This window comes from Callithrix jacchus, chromosome 9 (genome assembly GCF_049354715.1).
Source record: "Callithrix jacchus isolate 240 chromosome 9, calJac240_pri, whole genome shotgun sequence".
NCBI lineage: Eukaryota > Metazoa > Chordata > Mammalia > Primates > Cebidae > Callithrix > Callithrix jacchus.
Window position 1 is genome coordinate 86,988,499 of NC_133510.1, and position 25,206 is coordinate 87,013,704.

General features: G+C 32.8%; 1 long non-coding RNA gene across 1 annotated transcript in view; it reads right to left on the reverse strand.

Annotated features, from left to right (window-relative positions):
* The window catches only part of LOC118144279 (uncharacterized), a 67,179-nt gene that overhangs the window by 30,860 nt on the left and 11,113 nt on the right, over positions 1–25,206 (reverse strand). The window contains exon 2 of the long non-coding RNA XR_004728919.3: positions 13,683–13,781. This is a non-coding gene — a long non-coding RNA (uncharacterized LOC118144279). The remainder of the gene's footprint in view (positions 1–13,682; positions 13,782–25,206) is intronic.

The following is a 25,206-nucleotide window of genomic DNA, read 5'->3' on the forward strand; positions in this document are numbered from 1 at the left end:
GCTAGGCAGGTACGTTTAAGTCTGCTGCAGCAGAACTCATAAACCCCCCCACTTTTTTTCTCCAGGTTCTCTGTCCCAGGGAGTTAGGGCTTTATTTATGAGTATCTGTTGAGCTGCTGCCTTTTTTTTTTTTTTAGGGCTGCCTTTCCCAGCAAGGAGGCAGCCTAGTCACTGTCTGCCTGCAGAGGCTTTGCTGAGCTGCTGTGGCATCTGCCCTACTGCCATGTAAACTTCCCTGTGGTCCTGTTTATATGGGTGTGGTTAGAACTGCCTTGGTAATGGTGGCCCGCCTCTGTAATAGCAGACTCTCTCTGTCATGGCAGGCTGCCTCAGCAATGGCGGACTATCTCCGTAGGGGTGGAGTACCTCAGTAATGGCTGATGCCCCTCCTCCACTGAGCTGCACTGTCCTGGGTTCAGCTGTGCTTGCTGTGAAACTCAACCCTGAGCATTTCCAATTGCTGTTTTTTTTGTTGTTTGTTTGTTTTTTGTGGGCATGGGGCTCACCAAGCCTGATCACCTGGCTCCCTGCCTCAGAGCCCTTTTTTTTTTAAGTTGAACAGTTGACTCTCTCCCAGGTGTTCCAGTCGCCTGCTAAAAGGGCACCAGGATCTGTGTGATTTCCCTTGTGGTGACCTACTGTGCTGCTGAAACAAGGAGCTGCCTGGGAATCTCCTGGCCTGGCTTCCTGTTTCAGATCCGTTTAATCAGATGAATGGGTGAATCTGCCTTCCCAGAGCTCCAATTGCCACCTTAAAAAAGGCAACCAGACCAGTGTATTTTGTATGGAGAGCTGTTGCACCAGGGCACCAGCAAAACAGCTACACAGGCCGAAACAGCTGTGATGGCCAAAACAGCCATGCTGGTGACTTGTGGGGCTCCTCTGCCTGGGAAGCTCCTGGTCTGTGAACAATAAAGATCCATCTAGAAATGTGGCATCCCACCCTCTGCATTTTCACTGGGAGCTGCAATCCTGAGCTGTTCCTGAAGGGCCATCTTGGATTTTTCTCCACTTTTTATTTAAGTAGTAGAAATAGAAGGACTTGGAGATCTAAAGATTCTCTTTTTAGGGCTACTTCTGTCCTTCACTGAGGAATATGCATATGCTATTTCTATATCATGATGAAACTGCTTTCAAAACAGCTATCTAGCTCACAGAGTTCTTCAGCATGCATTTGGAGAAATGCAACTATTTTAAAAATAGTGTTTATACATATTAAAAAATAGTTCAAAAATCAATTTATTAATAATTGAATCAATGAAAATAATACTATCTTCATGACCTTGCCTTATTAGTTTTACAAGCAAGTTTTTAAAGAGAATCTTAGGGCTCATAAATCTTTAAGTTTTGTTATTTTATGTGAGATAACTGAGTATTGTTCAAGGCAAAAATGGGGGTGAGCTTTCTGGCAGAAATAAAAAATTACATCTGAATGGGATTTCACATAAAAATGTGCTAGTTCTTACAAGAAGAAAAGTTAAACAAAACATTGCTTAGCATTAAAAATATGAACAATTTTTCAAGAGAAATGTAGTTAGTATACCTTACAAATTAAAGCAATTGTGTTCAAATGCCATTTAATACTGTAACATTTCATTATATTAGGGATATATTTATTTATACTTTATATTCATTTAACACTCCATAATCGCTATTGGAGGCTTACAGTTTACTTTGGAAAGCACTGTGTGTGAAACAATACATATAAATATAAATACATTTATTATATATATTTACATTTTTATTTTATATATTTTAATATATTTATTATACATTTATATATTTATTGTATATATCTTTATTTAGAATATATATTTATATATTTATAATACACATTTATATATTCATATATTTTTACATATATCTATATATACTATATAAATAATTTTTATATATTTATATAAAATAAATATGTATTTATTAAAAATAAAATGTATATTTACATTATATATGTATATATATTTATTATACATTTATTTTTATATATTTATCTTTATTATATATTTATATTTATTTATTTTATATATATATATTTTACTGTTTCACACATAGTGCTTTCCAAAGTAAAGTGGAAAGTCTATCTCTCTCTCTGTGTGTATATATATATATATATATATATATATATATATAAAATTAATTATATATATATGTAATCTCTCTATATATACATATGTATATAAATTGATTCTCTTTCTCTCTAAAGAATCAATTGTGTATATACACATATAGATAGAGAGAGAGAGACTATCACAGATAAGAATGACTTTGGGTTAACTTTATTATTAATTGTTTTAGTTTTCACCAGCTAAATCGTTATTCAATCTCTCAATATTATCTGATTTTCCATGTTTTGAATGTTAAATTAAGAAAACCGGGACTAAAAGAATCAATTACCATGGTATTTGTGTATTTTAACTATCTTCAAAACTAGAGGCCATGTTACTAATGAATCTAAAGGTATATAGAAGCTCCATCCTTTCCTGGCTCAACGCTCAACACCAATAAGAACCAAAATGCTGGTGCTACCACCTGGAGCAGCAGCATAACAGGTGAGCTCAATCACCTAAAACTGCAACCCACATTCAAATTAATTTTTACTTGGTGAAATGTGAATAATCACTTCCTCCCTTGAACCAACAGATATAAGAAGGAAAATGCTTTTTTGCAATAGCAAAAAAAAAAAAGCAAAACAATAGTACATATTAATTTTCACTGTTATTCTATTTATCATTTCTGTCATACATTACAAAATTAAAAGAGAGATTAAAAAGCAAAAAAAAAAAAAATAAAACCCATAGTCAAAACAAATACATTTCAAAACACTGATGACACAGTTATTGAAACTGGAAAATTATAACCCAAAGAAAAAGATGGAAATGATAAACAAGCAGATGAGGAATATCTGAAGAGAACTGAAGCCTATAAAAATCAATCAAATTGAAATTCTGGGACTGAATAATTCTAGACTAAGAATTTATAAAGTTAGACATCTATATGACATAAATTCTAATATATGTTAAATTGTAGAACAAGTAGAAATGAGAAAATAAAGCATAAAAATTAAATAAGAAGAAAAATAACATCTAAATAAAATATAAATAGGAAAATTCTGAAAGCTGCCAGAGCAAAAAGACACACAACATGAATTCAACAATGATAACAGTGACACTAGATTTGTTTTAACAAATTATGCAAACTGAAAGATGTAGTAAGACATTGTAAAATTGTGAAAAAAAAGAAAGAAAAGAAATAGAAAAAAATAACCTATTCAGCTTAGAATTCTTAACCTTGAACTTTAAGAAGATAAGAATAAGATTTTGTCTTACTAATAGATTTATTTTTTTTATCACTATGAAATGTCTCTCTTTTCCTCTAGTAATTTTCTTTACACTAAAGCCTATCAGATATTAATATAGGAACCTTTTATTGCATTTAAGGTTTTGGGGTACATGTGAAGAATATGCAAAATTGTTGCATAGGTACACACGTGGCAGTGTGATTTGCTGCCTTACTCCCTTTCACCTATATCTGGCATTTCTCCCCATGCTATCTCTCCCCAACTCCCCAGCCCCGCTATCCCTCCCCATCTGCCCCTAATAGATCCCAGTGTGTAGTGCTCCCCTCCCTGTGTCCATGTGTTCTCATTGTTCAACACCTGCCTATGAGTGAGAACATGCAGTGTTTGATTTTCTGTTCTTGCGTCAGTTTGCTGAGAATGATGTTCTCCAGATTCAACCATGTCCCTACAAAGGACATGAACTCATCGTTTTTGATGGCTGCATAATATTCCATTGTGTATGTGCTACATTTTCCCTGTCCAGTCTAACATTCATGGGCATTTGGTTTGGTTCCAGGTCTTTGCTATTGTAAACTATGCTGCAATGAACATTCGTGTGCATGTGTCCTTATAGTAGAGCGATTTATAATCCTTTGGTTATATACCCAGTAATGGCATTGCTGGGTCAAATGGAATTTCTATTTCTAGGTCCTTGAGGAATCGCCACAATGGTTGCACTAATTTACATTCCTACCAACAGTGTAAAAGTGTTCCTATTTCTCCATATCCTCTCCAGCATCTGTTGTCTCCAGATTTTTTAATGATCTCCATTCTAACCAGAGTGAGATGGCATCTCAATGTGGTTTTGATTAGCATTTCTCTAATGACCAGTGATGATGAGCATTATTTCATATGTTTGTTGGCCTCACTTATGTCTTCTTTTGTAAACTGTCTGATCATATCCTTTGCCCACTTTTGAATAGGCTTGTTTGTTTTTTTTTTTTTTTTTTTTTTTGTAAATCTGTTTTGGCTCTTTGTAAATTCTGGATAGCCAAATCAAGAATGAACTGCCATTCACAATTGCTACAAAGAGAATAAAATACCTAGGAATACAACTAACAAGGAATATAAAGAACCTCTTCAAGGAAAACTACAAACCACTACTCAATGAAATAAGAGAGTACACAAACAGATGGAGAAACATTCCATGTTCATGGTTAGGAAGAATCAAGATCGTGAAAATGGCCATACTGCCCAAAGTAATTTACAGAATCAACACTATCCCCATCAAGCTACCAATGACCTTCTTCACAGAACTGGAAAAAAAACACCTTAAACTTCACATGGAACCAAAAGAGAGCCTGCATAGCCAAGTCAATTCTAAGTGAAAAGAACACAGTGGGAGGCATCACACTACCAGACTTCATACTATACTACAAGGCTACAGTAATCAAAACAGCATGGTATTGGTACCAAAACAGAGATATAGACCAATGGAACAGAACAGAGGCATCGGAGGCAACACAACATATCTACAACCATCCGATCTTTAACAAACCTGACAAAAACAAGCAATAGGGAAAGGATTTCCTGTTTAATAGATGGTGTTGGGAAAACTGGCTAGCCATGTGCAGAAAGCAGAAACTGGACCCCTTCCTGACACCTTACACTAAAATTAACTCCAGATGAATTAAAGACTTAAACATAAGACTTAACACCATAAAAACCCTAGAAGAAAATCTAGGCAAAACCATTAAGGACATAGGCATAGGCAAGGACTTCATGAGCAAAACACCAAAAGCATTGTCAACAAAAGCCACAATAGGCAAATGGGATGTAATCAAACTCCACAGCATCTGCATGGCAAAAGAAACAGCCATTAGAGTGAATTGGCAACCAACAGAATAGGAAAAAATTTTTGCAGTTTACCCAGCTGATATAGGAACTTTTTAAATTAAGTGTTTCATGGTAAATCTGTTTTCATGCTTTTACTTTGAAACATCCATGTTGTTGAATATCAGGTGAGTTTCTCAAATTCATACAGTTGGATCAAGTATTTTATCAATTCTTTTTATTTTAGTTTTCTGATTGATGTATTTGGACCAAATAGATATTAATATTTAGATATATCTGTATTCATTATTTCTGTTATTTGGTAGATAAAAAATTATATTCAAAGAAATTCAGTGATTTGTCCCATATTCTATAGATAATATATAAAAATATCAGAATATATTCTTATATTCTGAGTCCAAGTAAAATAATTTATAGGTTATTCTTCAGACCTTCCACATTATGTTTAATACTGCGTGAAAGGACATTTGTATAAATGGAATCAATTCTAAGAATTCTAGAAACATACAGTTAATATACAATTGCTTTTATCCTTGGATGTAACAGTTATTTAAAAGATGAGAATAATATTTTTGTGCCCTCATCAGCCTGTAAAATTTAATCTTTTTGTATATTTCCATATATTACCTTCACATCAGTCTTAAAGAAGCTGACATATTATTTGAGTGCTAAAAATTTTTAAGGGTTGTATATCATTGTATTTCTGGAGATTTTTCTTTTAGGATGTAGGTGATTTTTTTCACATCACCAGAAGCAGGCCACTGTCATTTTAACACCTATTTCAAAGATAAACATTTATCATTATTTTAATTTTTGAGAACTGTGATAATTACAATAGGGCTTTCAAAACCCACTATAATCTTTTACCTTAGCTTGCAGGTTTTACTGCCACAAGTGACAGCATATTTTAGATATATAATTGAAATGACTCTGCACTCACACAACAACAGGGAAGTACAGCAATACTGAGTGGCTGGATAACCCAAAACCATTTTCTTCCACATGCTTGACATACTGTCTTATTGCATTCCAAAGGTTTGAATGCAGCCAGAGAGTTCTACACACACCAGGAGTTTTGTCAATATTCCTACTCTTGGGTTTCTGGACTGTTGCCAAGCTATGAAATAGTTTAATGGGAGTGAAGTGATGAAGTCACTCACAGAAAATAGCCCCATTATCTTCCTTCCTTGAAATGAGTGGTTGTAAAATTAGTCAAATAATTCAGATGGGGGAGGTTGTCTCTCTCTCCAAGACACAATCAGGTAGTTTGACTCCCAGGGATGTTAACCATTTGAATTTGCAATTACATGTAATTAACGGAACTTTCCTTTCCCTAGTCCTTGGATGTTTTGAGGCACGAAAAAGCAGGGATCATAAAAAATTAAAGTATAAACATTGTTATTTTTAAAAAATCATCTAAAGTCAATATTTGTTAAATTCTGCTTTTGAAGTTTTGTCCATGAATATGCTAGTAATTACCATACAGTCCATTTCCCTTTAAGTTTGATCCATTCATTTTAAAACTGAATAATTTTGTGTCTCCATGCAATTTTTGGAACTGATACAGAATTTTTGTAAGTAGAACATTTTATTATAAATTAAAGTATTTGTTAGCACAGCTGATATTATGACTACTGCAAGTACATTGAAGTGTATTCAATATGTGAAATCATTTTATTTTAAACAATTAATGGTATTCCCTGTTTATCTCTATAAGCAAAGAAATTTGAACTATTTTCTCAATGCATGCTTTTTGTAAATAATGCAATTAGATTATCTAATTGTTACAACCATCTTCATGTGAAAGGTCACCACAGAAATAACTTTATTAAATATTGAAAATAATTGCATTATTTGAAAAATAAGATTATCTAATTGCATTATTTACAAAAAGCCACAACCATCTTCATGTGAAAGGTCACCAGAGTAACAATTTTATTAAATATTGTGAATGTCAATGTCATTTAAGCCAGGATAAGGATATTACAGACTTTAAGGTGGCCCTTAGACTTCTTTTCTTTTCTTTTTTGTGTAAGTGTGCATTTTGTTCTTTGCACAGTTTTACATGTGTATATTCATGCAACCACCACTGCAGTGAAGATACAGAACAGTTCCATAACAAGGATGCCTCAGGCTGCCTTTTGTAGCCACAGCCCTTAGACTTCTATACTAAAATATCTTTCTGACTCAGTCAGATGGTTAAGTGTGCTATGCTTACCTATGCCAATTCATAAGTTAATCCAATGATTGTTATAGTAATTAGGCTTGTAGTTAATATTAATTTTACAGTATTGGAAATGCAAAGCCTTTAGCCACATAAGGGAAAAATGTCCTAAATGTCAGTTAACAATGACACTCATAAGTTAGAGGAGATTATAGAGCAACTTTCTCCATAAAGATCAATAAAAAAAAATTAATTATCAAATTTGTTCAGACAACTAGATTCATATTTTAGTTTTTCAAATAAAAGGCACCATGTTCTTCTTATTCATTACTTAGTCAACAAATACAATTACATCCTGTCCCTTTGAAGGATAATCTCCGTGAATCCACTCACAACTTCCATATGTCTTTTCTGATGCCCCTGAGCTTTTCCCCCCATCTCAGATTTCTAAAGGGCATAATGGGCAATTGCTTTCTAACATTTGAGGGAGTTCTTCACAGCTCTGTTTGCCTGCCTTCTACTCAAAATGCTTAACGGCTTTGAGACTGAAAAATCATTCTGTCTTATCATGTGCTCCAAAATATTTCTACACAAACTGTAGTTAGTCAAAAAATGTTGGTTAAATTGATATGAAAGACTCATTTAAATTCCTTTTCTGAGAGTCAAGAAAACAATTAGTAAAACAAAGTAATTGTCATATTTAATTTTATTCTTTAGTAAGAGTCACCTTACTAGAATGTTTGTGAATAATTCCCAAAGAGTGTTGGCAATAAACCACTTCTATTAATTATACAGTGCTTATCAAGAAAGACTGCAAGCCAGTGTGTCCCCAAAGAAGCTCATGATTAAACTGAGAGCTGCCATGTCTAATTATGATTATAACAACAATGAATTTGAAAGAATTGATTTCAATATTCTTAGTCCCATTGAACTGAGAGAGATATTTTAAATAAACTGTACTAATTAATACCATTGTGTAGAATTACAGTTAATAAATATTTTGAGACATCTTCATGTTGATTATTTTAGAGCTTCAGATGAATCTCAATAATGTAACAGAGGGCAGATTAATAAGAAGGAAGATAATTTTTTAAAGGAATGAGGGCTAGCATTATAACAAAATACCATGCTTACATCAGATAATCTAGCTTTTGTCTTAAAAATCTCTTATTCTTAGATGACGCTATTCAAAAACAAAATTCATTCATTTATTTCCCCCTGGCCTTCTCTTTCCTTTTCTTCTTATCTCTGGCTTATTTTATGTTTGTTTATGTGTATATATAATGTTTGGTAACAAATTATAGTATTTACTAATTCATCTTGAAATTACTAGTTTGTCTACATACATGCGCTTAGATGAACAACTCATTTTTTCAATTGATTATACTGGAATTTTATTAATTTGCCAAACATTGAAATCAAATGAATCCAAAGTAAACAGAAAAAAAAATAAAAATTAGAGCAGAATTCAAAGAAATTAAAAACAGGAAAACTATAGACAAAATCAATGAAACTGAAAGGTGGTTCTTTGTAATAATCATGAATAGGTAAGGCTCTAGCCAAGATAGCCAAGGAAGGAAAAGAAGACATGAATTTCTAATGTCAGCAACAAAAGCGGTCATCACTACAGATCTCATAAGTATTATAATGATAATTAATATTATGAACAACTCTTATGCCCACTAATTTAACAACCTAGATAAAATTGACCAATACATTAAAAGAACAAAATGCCACAAAAAGACATACACATTCTAAATAGACCTATACATATTTAAAAAATTAAATGGACAATTAATAGCCTTCCAAAACAGAATGCAACAGATGCAGATGGGTTCACTGGTAAATTCCACCAAATATTTAAGGAAGATATGGTATCAATTTTTGTCTACAATGTCCTCCAGTAGACAGAAATAGAGGGAGTATTTCCCAACTCATTCTATGATACCTTCACAAAAAACATTAAAAGAAAGGAAAACTATTAACTAATGTTTCTCACAAATATACATGCAAAAATACTTAACAAAATATCAGCAAATCAAATATAATGTATACAAAGTATTATACACTATAAACAAGTAGAATTTATTCAGATATGACTCATCATTCAAAAAGCAGTTGAAATAATTTATCACATCAATAGTCTAAAGAAGAAAATTCACATGATCATGATAATAAAGATAAAAAAAGATTTGGTGTAATTCTAAACCTATTCATAATAGAAACTCTCAGTAAAATAGGAGAGGGAAAGTTCCTCAACATGAAAAAAATATCTACCAAAAACCTACAGCTGTCATCATATTTAATAAGGAGAAACTAGATTTCCTACTATGATTAGGATAAGGCAAGGATGTCCCCTTTAACCACTCCTTTTTGACATCATATTGGAAGTCCAAATAATGCAAAGTACATGTAAAGGGGAAATAGTGTATACTCATTGGAAAGACAGAAATAAAACTCTTTGTTTGCAGATGGCATGATCATCTATGTAAAGAATCTGGAACCAATAATCAGTTAAATCAAGGTTGCAAGATACAAGATTTGTTTTTGTCAATCATTTTTCCTGTATTCCAACAATGAACAGGTGAAATTTGAAGTTAAAAACATAATTCCACTTAAATAAACTCTTATAAAAATGAAATACTTATGTATGAATCTGGCAAACACATATAAGATATATATGAGAGAAACTACAAAACTAAATAAATGGCAACATATTCCAGGTTCACAGTCAGAAAGATTCAATATTGCCAAAGTGTAAGTTCTTTGCCGCTTGATCTACATATTCAATCCAATCTCAATCAAAATCTTAGCAAGTTATTTTGTGGATAGCACAAATGTATTGTAAAGCTTATGTAGAGACTAAAAGACCAGAACACCAGTATAATATTGAAGGAGGAGAAAAAGTTGGAGGATGAATGCTATCTAATTCAAGATTTAATACAAAGCTAGAGTAATCCAGAAAGTGTGGTTTTGGTGAAAGAATAAGCAAATAGCTCAATGAAACAGAACATCAGGCCCAGAAATGACTCATGAAAATGTTATCAGCTGATCTTTGGCAAAGTAACAGAAGTAATGCAATGGAATAAATACAGTTTTGTTTTGTTTTGTTTTGTGTTTTTTTTTAACAAATGGTACAAATGGAACAACTGGACGTCCATACAAATTAAAAAAAAAGAAGCCAGACCCAGGTCTTACAGCCATCACAGAAATTAACTAGAAACATATCACAAACCAAATTGAAATTGAAAACTATAAAACACTTAGAAAATAACAAAGGAGAAAATCTACATTACCTTGGGTCTGGCAATGACTTTTCAAAAATGACACCAAAGGCACATCGATGAAAACAAGAATTAATAAGCTAGACTTAATTAAATATAAAACGTTTTACTTTAAATGCAAAGAAAATGATAAAGCCAAATAGAGTAACTCATCAAAGATTTTTAGTGCCTTGGCCAGTAGACCCAAACCTGCAGCAAATTAATGAACTGAATCATAATATAAAGTAAGAGTTAAAAATTAGCATTGCATATATAAAGTCAAAATCTTAAAATCGTTGTAAATACTTGTCATAGTCTCTTTCTCAATTTTTATACATCAAAAAAATCTATTTAACTGTAGTTACTTACTTTCATAATTAGTAACATTTTCTGTTTCAATGCCTATGCCATAAATTCATATCATACCTGATAAAAATCTTTCCATAGCTCTCTTTACACAACCATAGCTATAGATCTTCACACTGAATTTTAGTTTTAATCAAACTGAACAAAATCCCTCACATACACATTTCATCTCTCTAGTCAGTGTTTGGAGCCTACATAAGACCTTTCCCCTAGTATATTAATCCTCCTAAAATCCATACTTTCCAATAAAATCTTCTCCTCTCATAACGACTCAAATCCCCCTGCCACCATCTAATATTTTCCCTCAGTCAGAATTCAGCTAGTACTCTTCTGAATTCCCAAAACACTTTAGATCAATATCTGTATACTGCTGTATATTGTTTTATATTATTTGTTATAGTCTTATTCTGTCCTTATTTTCAATTTCCATGCTTTTCAAGAGCAGATGAAGTACATGTTTTTGTGTATATTTATATGCCCTACTTCCAGCATCAGGCTTCACATATATTAGGTGAAAAAAAAAAATGTGTGCATTGCACATAGGATCTGGTATTTGAGTCACTGCCAAAATGGGTTTTCTGTCAAAGTGGCTTAAATGATAAAGCCTCAAATATATTTTCATTTCCTAAGGAGATGGCCCTTTAGGTGAAGAAATGTGTTACTTTCTCACAGAAAAACAATCACTAGTATTCTCAAATACAAATGTACTAGAAACCATCCTATTTATTTTAAACCTAAGTATGAGGTTAGATTACTGTTCTTAGTATGTTTGACCCACAAGTATTCTAATCTAAAGAAATCAACTCTCTACCCTCATTCCTCCTAAGGTTACTTTCTCCTCTGGATACCATGATGCTCTGAAGGCCTTGTTCTATAGGAAGTAACATTTTTATGCCAATTATTAGAAAAGAATGCCAAGTTTAATAAGCAGAGAAAGAGGAGTGTAACAGGAAGAAAGCTAGATTTTCAATCCAAGGTAATGGCTAACCTGTTACACTGTGCTGGGTTGGGTAGGGATTCTGTGTTTTTATGTGTGTGGGGTGGGATTTTGGTTTTTAAAGAAACAGGATCATCCAAAAAACTAAAAAATACATATAAAAATTCATCAGTACAGTCTCCTGCTCAAATTTATTCACATATTAATTGATTTAATAACTTCTCATGGGTAAGAATGTGCATAGCCTACTTGTATTTGCCAAAGTATTAGCCAAAAAGAAAAGGGGGGACACAGTGCTGTTAAGATACAAGCACCATTTATTCCTAATGTCCTTTTCATTGGATAGACCATTTTGTATTCTTCTGACATACTACTGTTTCACTGAGGAACTAAATCAAATAATTAATTATATGTGAGATGAAAGAAAAAGATTTGGAAGTTAAATCAATCAAATAATTCTACAACAATCTATAAAACATTTTGAGAAATTAACATACGGTCTGGAAAAATCACAAGACAGACTAGATTGTATGATCATCCCTTTTATGGACAGAAGAAAATCAATTTTACTTTTTAATACATTAGATGATATTTGTGTACAAGAATATCTCATTGAACTCATGCTTATTTTTGTTTCTTACTTCACTAACTCATATGTTTTAAAAGGTGTTAAGTCTTCTCTTTTATAATTGTCATTAGACTCCTGTTACCTCAGCACTAAAGGAATTGCTCTGTGCTATACATTGAACTATGCTGTCAGGTGATGATAAAAGAACCCCTTGAAAAGAAAAAGGAAAACCAAAGACAGATAAACAATAGGGGTGAGCACAGGAGAAATATAATGGTTTAAGGCCATCATAACTTACTGATTTAGACCTAAATGTCAATAAATGCTCCATGCCCTGGAAAGAGTTCTCAGTCCATTGTTTACAAAGCTATGATGTGCTATTATTTTTTAGAAGATTACAAGATAGCACGTTGTATTTCTCCTGTAAAAGAACTGGTGGAAGAAAAAGGTGGGAGTAGAAAAATAAAGTAGAAGCAGGTTAAAAAAAAGCACAATTAAATATGTTTCCGTCTGAATTTATTTTGCATCTGTTCTGTGCCAGATATTATGTTAATTGCCAACAATAAATAAATAAAAAGCTATCTTATAATCCTTATCCTCCAAAAACAATGTAGTCGAAGAACATGGTAATAATAATGATTTACAATATTAATAATGAAAAGAAGTATTTTATGCAGTAGATCCTAGAGCGAAAGATTGTAGGGATGTCCTTAAAATGCAAAAATTAACACATGACTTTTCTTTCGTTTTTAAACATATCATCACACTTACAAGAATAAAGCTCAGGTTTAACATGTCATAAATTACTAGAATAGACATGGAAGTCAATAAAAGCTGAATGACCTAGATAAAATCTCTCACCTGTGAGGAGAAAGCTGTAGTGCTATTTTTCAGGAGGTGACAAAATGGCACAATATCTTTTAAAGATGAGAAAAAACAAACAAATTTAAACTTTGAGCTTTAGGAAGATTTGAAATTCCTGACATGGGGTGTGCATGTGTGTAAGTATGACCTCACATGACAAAGAATACAGTAGTGGTTCATAGAACAGGCTAAGAAGTTGATTCTGTATTTTTTAGTTTATATCATCCCTTTGCCCAAGAGTTCTGTAAAAAAAAATGTTGAAAATAGACGTTTAGAACCATTTTTATGTACATTTTATTGGGAAAGTTTCAGGCAGAAGGAATTTAACAACTGAGTGCCATGAATCCAGCACCTACCTTAAGTCTTGTTTTATTTATATATTTACTTACTTTTCTTCTCTCAAATTTTACATTGTGGAGAGTCAATGTCCTTATTTTACTTTGTCCATGATTATTTAGGCACACTCAGACAATTTTGGATTCCATAATCTGAAAATTAAATTATTATTTAATTTTAAATATCACAAAATTGATCCAAGTGGTATAAACTAATTCTGTATGTTATACAAATAGTTGAAAGTAGTCAGAATTTGTATCTGACTACAGTGCCCCATCTTTATCATTGTAAAGCTAGGTTTTAAGAAAGTAAAAGAAGACAGAAGTTTTTTATTAGAAGATCAAAAAAATGTCATGTCAATGAAAGTATAAATATTTCATATTCTATTTTCAACCCTCAGTTCTAAAGGATTATTTCAGTTCCAGAGCTCTCCATAAAATAGACTGGGGCCTTTGTTTCAAAGCCCCCAGTCTATAAAATAGAAACAAAGTTTCATTGTTCAATGTCTTTCTTCCTTCAATCCTGCTTCAGAGTTCTAGTTTCTAAAAGCATTCTCTAATAATATTCCTGCATACAAATTTCCACCTCAGAATTTACTTGCTAAGGAACACAACCTGTGACAAAATTGAACTTCAGAAGGATTTCTTGCAATCATTGGAGGCATATAGTCTGTTGAGGGCTATGAATTTGTCCTGTAAAAAATTTGCATGGTGGTTTGATTTTTTTCCCATTATTGATCAGCAGATCAAGTATAAAAGTTGAAGTTAAATCACTGAGTGAAGCTAAAATAGGAATATAAACAGAATCTTAACATGGAAGTAACACAGAGTTTATACTGAATATGTGATAGGAAATAAATGATGATTGTCAAGGTCTGTTCTCTTGTCATGGTGTGGAAGGCATTCTTAAGCATCAGAGTCAACAAAATTAATGTGTATTAAGTTGGCTGCCATTGACACTTCATTCTCACAGGTGTTGGGGCTTGCCAGAATATCATACAAACCTCAGCTAAAGGAAAGCTTCAAAATCATGAACTGCAACTTTAAAAAAAAACTTGTAATTGGAGGACAAAAATTGGAAGGCAATAGACTATGGTTGCATAGAAGTACACTCAACTAGGTGCTGTGAATGTCTGGTGATATTGTGTGTAGGGGAGGTACTAACTGGTGCTTGAGCAGATGTAATTAGTTTCAATTAGATCTATTCATTTCTAACAGGACCATCCATATCATTCCTTTTCACTGTCTCAGAAATGGCACATATCAAGAGATCATAAAGTATCTAGGACAGTTGCAATTCTGGAAGAGAAATAAGTATTAGCAACCAAGTAATACTACAGATGATACTTTGTTGGACAGAGAAATGAAAACAACTCTATGCAGTCCTGCTCCTGTAACAACTAATAAGCAACTGTAATGAAGTTGCAGGATACAGATTAATATAAAAAGCCAACTCCTTTTCCATATATCAGCAATGATGAAGTGAAATTTAAAATAAAAATAAAAACACAATACCATTTATATTAGCAGCCTCAAATATTAAATACTTAGGTATAAACCTAGTAAAATAGGTTTAAGATCTATATAAATAAAAGTACAAAACTCTGATGAAACAAATCAAGGAGTTAAATTAGTGGAGAAATATTCCATGTTTATAGATAGGAAATCTCAACATTGTCAAGATACAAGTTTTTGCAACACAATCCCCAAAATTATTTTGTGGTTACAGGCAAACTGATTCTAAAAATTGCAAGATAAGGTTAAAAAAAAAGGCTAGCAAACACAATATTGAAAGAACAGAACCAAATCAAAGGACTGACACTAATAGACCTCAAGATTTAATGCAAAACTGGCCAGACCTAGTGGCTCATGCCTGTAATCCTGGTCCTCCGGAAGGCCAAGGTCGGGGGATCACCTGAGGTCAGGGTTCTAGATCAGCCCGGAAAACACTGTGAAACTTTTTCTCTACTAAAACTAGAAAAGTTAGCTGGGCATGGTGGTAAATGCCTGTAGTCTCAGCTACTCAGTAGGCTGAAGCAGGAGAATTCCTTAAACCCAGGAGGTGGAGTTTACAGTGAGCCAAGATTGATCACATCACTGTGCTCTAGCCTGGGTGACAGAGCAAGACTCATCTCAAAGACAAACAAACATACAAAAAAAACAACAAACAAAGATTGAATACAAAACTATAGTAATCAAAGCAGTGTGGTATTGGTGAAGAAATAAACAAACAGATCAATGGAACACAATATAGAGCCTAGAAATAGACCCACACAAATATAGTCAACTGATCTTTGAAAAAGGAACCAAGGCAATAATACAATGGAGCAAAGATTGTCTTTTCTAACAAATTGTTCTGGAACTACTGGACATATACCTACAAAAAGAAAGAAAAAAATATTCTAGACACAGAAATTATGTCTTTAACACAAATTAACTCAAAATGATTCATAGATCTAAACATAAAATTCAAAACTATAAAACTTCTAGAAGACAGGATAGGAGAAAATCTAAATGAACATGGGTTTGGTAACAACTGTTTAAATGCAATATCAAAGGCCCAACCTGTGAAAGAAAGAATTGATAAGTTATACTGCTTTAAAATAAAAAACTTATGTTGTGCAAAAGATACTACCAAAAATAAAAAAGTCACAAACAGAAAAAAAATTTGCAAAATACATTACCTGGCTATGTACAAGGAACTCATAAAACTCAACAATAAAAAAGAAAAAGAAGAACACTTATGTCTAGGTCTTTATTTTGTTTTGAGTTGATTTTTATACATGGTATAAGGATCCAGTTTTCTTCTTTTATATGTTTATATCTAGTTTTTCCAAAACTATTTATTTAAGAGACTATTCTTTCCCCATTGTGTCTTTTCGCTGGTCTTCTTGTTTGACCATATATCCTTGGATTGATTTCTGGTCGATTTTATTCTATCATATATGTGTTGGTTTTTCTGCTGGTGCCATACTGTTTTAATTACTAGAGCTTTGTAATACATTTTGAGATCAGGAAGTGTGATGGCTCCAATTTTATTTTTTCTCTGAAAGTTGTTTTGACTACTGGAAGTCTTTTGTTTCCATTTGAATTTCAGAATTTTTTTTCTATTTCTGTGAAAAATTTCATTGGAGTTTTGGTACAGATTGTGTTAAATCTGTATATCACATTGGATTGCATGGACATTTTAAGAATAATAATTCTTCATATCTACAAACAAGAATTATATTTTTATTTGTTTATTTTTCAATTTCTTTTATTAATGTCTTAAAGTTTTCAATAGACAAATCCTTTATCTCCTTAGTAAAATTTATCCCAAGTAGTTTATTCTTTTGAATACTAACATAAGTGGAATAATTTTCTTTCTTTTTTCCCAATAGATGATTATCAGTGTGCTATTTTACTGAATTCACCCACTAATTCTAACTAATTGTTTGTGTGAGGGTACTCTTTAGGGGTTTTCCAATTTAGGATGGTATCATCTGCAAACAGAGATAATTTTACTTCTTTCTTTCTGATTTGGATATCTTTTATTTCCTTTTCTTGTCTGATTATTATTTTCAGTAGTATTAGTATGTAATTTTTATCTTGTAAGAATGTTGAAGATTGTCAATTGCTTTTTTGCATCTTTTGAGGTAATTATGTAATTTTTATCATTTATTCTATTAATGTGATATATCATGTTGATTTGCATATGTTAAACCAATCTTTCATCTCAGAAATCAGTCTCATTTAGTCATGGCATGTACGTTTTTAATGTGTTGTTGAATTTAGTTTGCTAGTATTTTATTGAAGGTTTAGCATCAATGTTTTATCACAGGTATTAGCTTGGAGTTTTCTTTCCTTATGGCATCATTGTCTGGCTTTGGTAACAGGGTGATGCTCGCTTAATAAAATGAGTTTGAGAGTATTCTTTCTACTTGTATTTTTGAAATAGCTACTATAAAACTTCTAGAAATAAACACAGGTTAAAAATTTCTCTATTTTGACCTTCACAAGATTTTATTGCTTATCATACCAATAGCTCAGACAACAAAAGCAAAACTAAACTAAAGTGGGACTATCTCAAACTGTTATAATTTTGCACAGAAAAGAAAGCAATCGACAATTGAAAAAAAGAAAAATCTCTATGGTATAAGATAATATATTTGTGAACCATATATCTGATAAGAGGTTAATAAGAAAAAGTAACTTACACAACTTACACAATAAACAGAAACAACACAATTTTAAAATGAGCAAAGGACTTAAATAGACTTTTTTTCTGAAGATAGCATAAAAATAGCTAACAGCTATATAAAAAGTTTCTTAACTTCCTTAATCATCAAAGAAATGAAAATAAAAACCACAATGTGTTGATTACATCACATCTGTTAGAATGGTTATTATCCCCCCTCCAAAAAAGGTAAGTGGTGGAAAGAATGTATAGAAAAAAGAATGCTTGTACATTGTTGGTGGGGCTGTACATTGGTATAGCCATTATGAAAAATAGCAATGAGGTTCTTCAAAAATTAGATAGAATTCCCAAATATCTAGTAATACCTCTGCTGAGTGTATACTCAAAAGAAATGAAATCAGCACCTCTAGAGCTATTTAAAATTCCATGTTAATTAAAGCAGTATTCACAATAGCCAAGATATGCAAACAATCTAAGTGTTCTAAGATGGATGAACAAATAAACTGTGAGAAATGTAGATATATTCTCTCTAAATAAAATAGATACATTTTCTCTTTGTATATAGAACATATATAAAGACAGAGAGAGAGAGAGAGAGAGAGAGAGAGAGAGAGAGAGAGATGCATGCACCATAATTTCTTTACATATTTTCTCTATGCATAAGTCCCTTTGTATTCACAGTTTTGTTCTCCAGTTTCAGTTACCTTCAGTCAACTGTGGTCCAAAAACATTAAATAAAAAATTATGTAAATAAATGTCTCATAGGTTTTATAATTTGCATCTGTCTGAGTAGCATGATGAAATCTCACACTGTCTTATTTTTGTCCCACCCAGGACATGAATCATTCCTTTCACCAGAATATTCGCACTAAAGATGCTATCTGCCAGTTACTGTATAGAGAAAAACATGGTGATAGGGTGGGGTCTATCCAAGTTTTAATGCATTTTCTGGGTGTTTTGGAACATATCTCCCATTAGTAACAGGAGACTACTGTATAAAGAATATCTATATCTATGTACAGGCATATGTAATACATTACATAGGAACAGAGTAAAATATATATATATAAATACATATAAAAGATCTATATAAAAATGCATGGAATCAGAGAGTAGAATGGTGATTACAAGGGTCAGAAATGGGAGGAAATCAGAGAACAGGTAAAAGGATAGAAACTTGCAGCTACATGGGATGAAAAAATCTAGAGATCTAATGTACAGCATTATTCCTATACTGAAAATTTGCTAAGGAAGTAAATTTAAAGTGCTCTTATCATACCACAAATACACAAGACGAAACTATGGAAGGTAATGTGTAGGTTACTTTGTTTAACTTAGTAATTACTTCACTATTTAGATGTACGTCAAAATAGCACATTGTATACATTAAATATATAATGTTTTAAAAGAAAAAGTATGTAACTCAGTTACTAAATGAGGAAATGATCTGCATACTCCAAGAAGGCAGATATACGGATGGCAAACAAACATGAAAACATGTTTCAGATCACGTTTCATTAGGAAATTACAAACTAACACACTTAGATAGCAGCTGGGCATTTTAGGTAAAAAAATCCAAAACCTAAAACATTTCTGCTTTCAAGGACTTCAAGCAAGAGATAATCAACCTGTGCCACTGCACATTTATTAGAATGGCTAAATTCTAAATATTGAAAAAAAAGTGCTGACAAGGATATTAAGCAACAGAAACTATCATTCATTGCTGATAGGAATATAGAAAAGTACTAATTTGGAAGACAACTTAATAGTTTCTTAAAAACTAAATATTCCTTTAGCATACAAACCAACAATTGCATTATTTAATGACTTGAAAATTCATGTCCACATACAATTGTGTGCACGTATATGTTTAGAGCAGATTTTTAAATATTTGCCAAAGCCTGTAAGCACCAAGATGTCCTTCAGTAGCTTAATGGATAATAGGAATGATCAAAAGACAGAGAGGAAACCTAATCAGACAACAAAAGTCAGGGAGGCCCACTTCTCCAGCCTCCCACAATCTCTGTATAACCGTTTTCACTCCTGTGTACCACCTGTCAACCTCTGTAGCTATTTGTGTTCAAGACTCCTCAGCTCCCTCATCACTGGTCTTCAGAGAAATGCAAATCAAACCACGCTGAGATACCATCTCACATCATTAGAATGGCAATCATTAAAAAATCAGGAGACAACAGATGTTGGAGAGGATGTGGAGAAATAGGAACACTTTTACACTGTTGGTGGGAGTGTAAATTAGTTCAACCATTGTGAAAGACAGTGTGGTGACTTCTCCAAGATCTAGAATTAGAAACATCATTTGACCCAGCAATCCCATTACTGGGACTATACCCAAAGGATTATAGATTATTCTACTATAAAGGTGCATGCACATGTATGTTTATTGTGGCACTGTTCACTATAGCAAAGACTGGGAACCAACCCAAATACCCATCAATGATAGACTGGATAAAGAAAATGTGGCACATATACACCATGGAATACTATGCAGTATTCCATGGTGCATAAAATGATGAGTTCATGTCCTTTGCAGGGACATGGATGAAGCTGGAAACCATCATTCGCAGCTGACTGACACAAGAACAGAAAACCAAACACTGCATGTTCTCAGTTTTAAGTGGGTGTTGAACAATGAGAACACATGGACACAGGGAGGGGAACATCACACAGTGGGACCTGTCGGGGAGTGGGGGACAAGTGTAGGGTTATGCCCAATGTAGATGATGGGGGATGGATGCAGCAAACAACCATGACATGTGTATACCTGTGTAACAAACCTGAACATTGTGTACATGTACCTCAGTACTTAAAAGTATAATAATAATAGTAACATTTAAAATAAATAAATAAAACAAAAAAGACTCCCCAATCTAAAACAAACTGAATGTTATATGGTAATCCTATTTTAACTAATAAAATATGTATATTATTAAGTGAAAGAAGCCAAACTGGAAAGGCTATACACTGTATGAGTCCAACAATCTGGCATTCCAGAAAAGGCTAAGGTATGGAGAGAGTAAAAATATCAGTGGTTTTTTTACTGATATTCTTCTTAGAGAAAGAAGAATGAAGAGTGGAGCACACATAATTTTTAGGCCAGCAAGACTATTTCATATGACAGTATAATAATGGGTACAGGCTACTATGAGTTTGTTCAAATTCACTGAATATACAACATCAAGAGTGAACTCTAATGTAAATTAGCAGCTTTGGGAAATAAATGTGTCCATAAAAATTTATCAGTCATAACAAATGCATCACTCTGGCATGGGATGTTGATACTGGAGGGAGGTTGTGCCTGTGTGGGGTAGGGCAACCAACCAGGCTCTGTACTTCTCAGACAATTTGCAGACTGCTCAGAAAACTAAAGCACAGGCTCTGTACTTTTCAAACAAGTTTGCTATAAACCTTAAACTGCTCAGAAAACTAAAGCCTATTATAAGTATAAAAGTTGATATTTAAATATAACCTTCCTTTAATTTTATTTATTCTGGCATAGCTTCTTTCATACCATAAGAACCAAATAATGTTAGTATGCATGACAACTTCAAAAATCAAAACAACAGTTAACATTCAGTTGTAAACATCTGAACCAGATTCCACACTTTCAGCAAAAAAAATAATGCTAATGGATTTCCATGATAAGGAAGAGAAAAAATAAGCATGGGTTTTAGAGTCTTCTAATAGACAACAAGTCATTGAGAATATCTACTTTCACTGATGGTAAGTATTACGCTACTTTGCTTGGCACATTTGTGAATGGGCTACATGGTGTAACAGCTCAGCAGTATGTTTTCGAGTTTGACGAATCTTATTTTAATTCTTGCTTTGTTGTGTTTTTCTTTAGGACAATTATGTCTCTGTAAATAGAATATAAGCTAATTAATTATTGAATTAATACATAAGATAAAATACTTTGAACATGTTTGTACATAGAAAATAGTGGATAAAAGTAATGTTCTTTAATGTTACATGGCTTACAGTAGGAGTGCAGGTGTAATATGAGGAATAGAGTGTAAGATAAAATGTGCTTCCTAAATCAGAATTTGAAAACTGGCAATTCACAGGCTCAGTGAAACCTGAACTCTCACAGGAAGTATTGACTTATCTTGAAAAACTGAACTATTTGGCAGCACCTACCCTAAATTCTCTCACAGTTACAACTAATTAGACCTTGGTAGTAACTATTCCCTTTAGATGAGCTTTGGGTCTCCAGTCTGCCTAAATCTCCATTTAGTCCTTTTCAATCTTGTATATCATCTGCCTAGCAGCCATTTGTGTTTGAGATTCCCACAATCTAAAACAAACTAAACTGCATAAATTAATTCAATTTTTCGCTAACAAATTATATTTTATCTACTGATAATTTTGATAATATTTAACATTTAATTACCTTTAATATCTGTATTTATAAGATAACCTTCATGTCCAACATGAACTGTGTCACTAAATTCTTTTATGCATATAAAAAATATTTAAAATTTACTTTTAAGATGTTATTTTGTTCTTTCAGATAGAGGTAAATAACATGGGATAAACCTTCTAGACAAATTTCTCGCTTGTCTAAAAAGTTGATAAAATGCTGATGGAAAAAGAGGGAGCAAATTGGATGGCTTCCAATTAGAATCCTCGAGAATTACAGAAAACTCTTAGAGTATTAATGTATTCAACTAAGTCTTCTTTTACTATGTTTTGTTGTTGAACCATGTCCCTCAGATCAACAGCAGCTGTTTCTGTAAAGATACAACAGGGACCCTACCAATTATATGATTTCATATGAATACGTTAGGACTAATTTGCTCCTTAAAGTAGCTTTTTGTAATAATGGTAAAATTTGATAAACTGTTGTCATTAGGTTATGCTCTAGGATTTATGTATTATACATTCTTAAAATTAAACCCAAAAAGAGAAATAATGGTTTTAATAAAGGCATCAGAGGCAACACAACATAGCTACAACCATACAATCTTTGATAAACCTGACAAAAACAAGCAATGGGGAAAGGATTCCCTGTTCAACAAATGGTGCTGGGAAAACTGGCTAGCCAAGTGTAGAAAGCAGAAACTGGACCCCTTCCTGACACCTTACACCAAAATTAACTCCAGATGGATTAAAGACTTAAACATAAGACCCGGCACCATAAAAACCCTAGAAGGAAATCTAGGCAAAACCATCCAGGACATAGGAGTAGGCAAGGACTTCATGAACAAAACACCAAAAGCATTGGCAACAAAAGCCAAAATAGACAAATGGGACCTAATGAAACTCCACAGCTTCTGCACGGCAAAAGAAACAGTCTCTAGAGTGAATTGGCAACCAACAGAATGGGAAAAAATTTTTGCAGTTTACCCATCTGACAAAGGGCTGATATCCAGAATTTACAAAGAACTCAAACAGATTTACAGGAAAAAAACAAACAAGCCCATTCAAAAGTGGGCAAAGGATATGAACAGACACGTTACAAAAGAAGACATATATGAGGCCAACAATCATATGAAAAAATGCTCATCGTCACTGGTCATCAGAGAGATGCAAATCAAAACCACATTGAGATACCATCTCACACCAGTTAGAATGGCGATCATTAAAAAATCTGGAGACAACAGATGCTGGAGAGGATGTGGAAAAAAAGGAACACTTTTACACTGTTGGTGGGAGTGTAAATTAGTCCAACCATTGTGGAAGACGGTGTGGCGATTCCTCAAGGCCTTAGAAATAGAAATTCCACTTGACCTAGCAATCCCATTACTGGGTATGTATCCAAAGGACTATAAATCCTTCTACTACAAGGACACCTGCACACGAATGTTCATTGCAACACTGTTTACAATAGCAAAGACCTGGAATCAACCCAAATGCCCATCGATGATAGACTGGATTGGGAAAATGTGGCACATATACAACATGGAATATTATGCAGCAATCAGAAATGATGAGTTCGTGTCGTTTGTAGGGACATGGATGAATCTGGAGAACATTATTCTCAGCAAACTGACACAAGAATAGAAAATGAAACACCGCATATTCTCACTCCTAGGCGGGTGATGAAAAATGAGAACACATGGACACAGAGAGGGGAGTACTAAGCACTGGGGTCTATAGGGGGGAAAGGGGAGGGCCAGTGGGAGGGGGAGGTGGGGAGGGATTGCCTGGGGAGAAATACCAAATGTGGGTGAAGGGGAGAAAGCAAACAAAACACACTGCCATGTGTGTACCTATGCAACTGTATTGCATGCTCTGCACATGTACCCCAAAACCTAAAATGCAATAAAAAGAAAATAAATTTTAAAAAAATTAAAAAAAAATGTATCTAGCATCAAATTTCGTTTATCTTTTCCAATCTTAATTCCAATGCTTAGATTTAAATACGTGTGTAAACCTATAAATTTAGCACATCTAATATATGCATTTATTTATATCTATGTGTATGTATCTTTCCCAAGAGAAAAATGTATCATATAGAATGGCAAATGAAATATTACTCTATAAACTTTCAAACAAATGCAATTATAAGAATAGAAAATATATGCACAGATCAGGAAGAGAAAAGTATCTCATTTGTATCCAGGGCAAAAAAAAAAAAAATTAACAAAGCTTTATTTAAAAAATAATATTTATAAGGTTTTTTCCAAATCTTATAAAATTTTACAAGTTTTACACACCTACTTTCTGGTAATAAAAATGAAATGCAACAAAATTTAAATCATTTTTATAGAAATCTTTACATTTTGTTAAGAAATATGTTGAGCAAATTTTTGTATCTTAGTTAAAAGTCTATTCCTCTTGCATTTTTAATGACAAAAATAATGAGACATTATTAAAGATGTTGTAATACATTTTCAATTCTCTCAGCATGTGCGCAATTAACATGTTGTTTGAGTAGCCACTCTATAATATGACAAAAAAAGAGATCTTCTAAATATTGATATTATTTCCAGAGGAAGAAGAGTTGATTAAAAATGGATAAGTGTATTAAACTTAGCAATCAATGACCTTGTAGAAAAATGGCCAATGTTAATTCTCTGGGGAAAAAAAATAAAAACTGTATTATAAGTTCAATGAAGGTCATCACTTTGATATGCAAACTAAATTGTTATAAAACGACTTAAATTTCATGCAAATGTAATCAAAGTGTTGAGTAGAACCCAGTGTGCCCTGCAGTGATCGTAGTAGATGTATATGATTCACTGTAACTATCACATTTTGAGAAAAACATGGTATATGGCTTCAGTTTAAAAGCTTAGGCTTTGCCCCTTATAAGAAAAATAAGCTAAATACCCACCCCTTAATTTCCTCATTTATATGGTGTTTTCCAGACAACCTAAAAAACTGTATTATTAAGACAATTAATATAATACAATAATTTAATAGAATTTAAGTGCC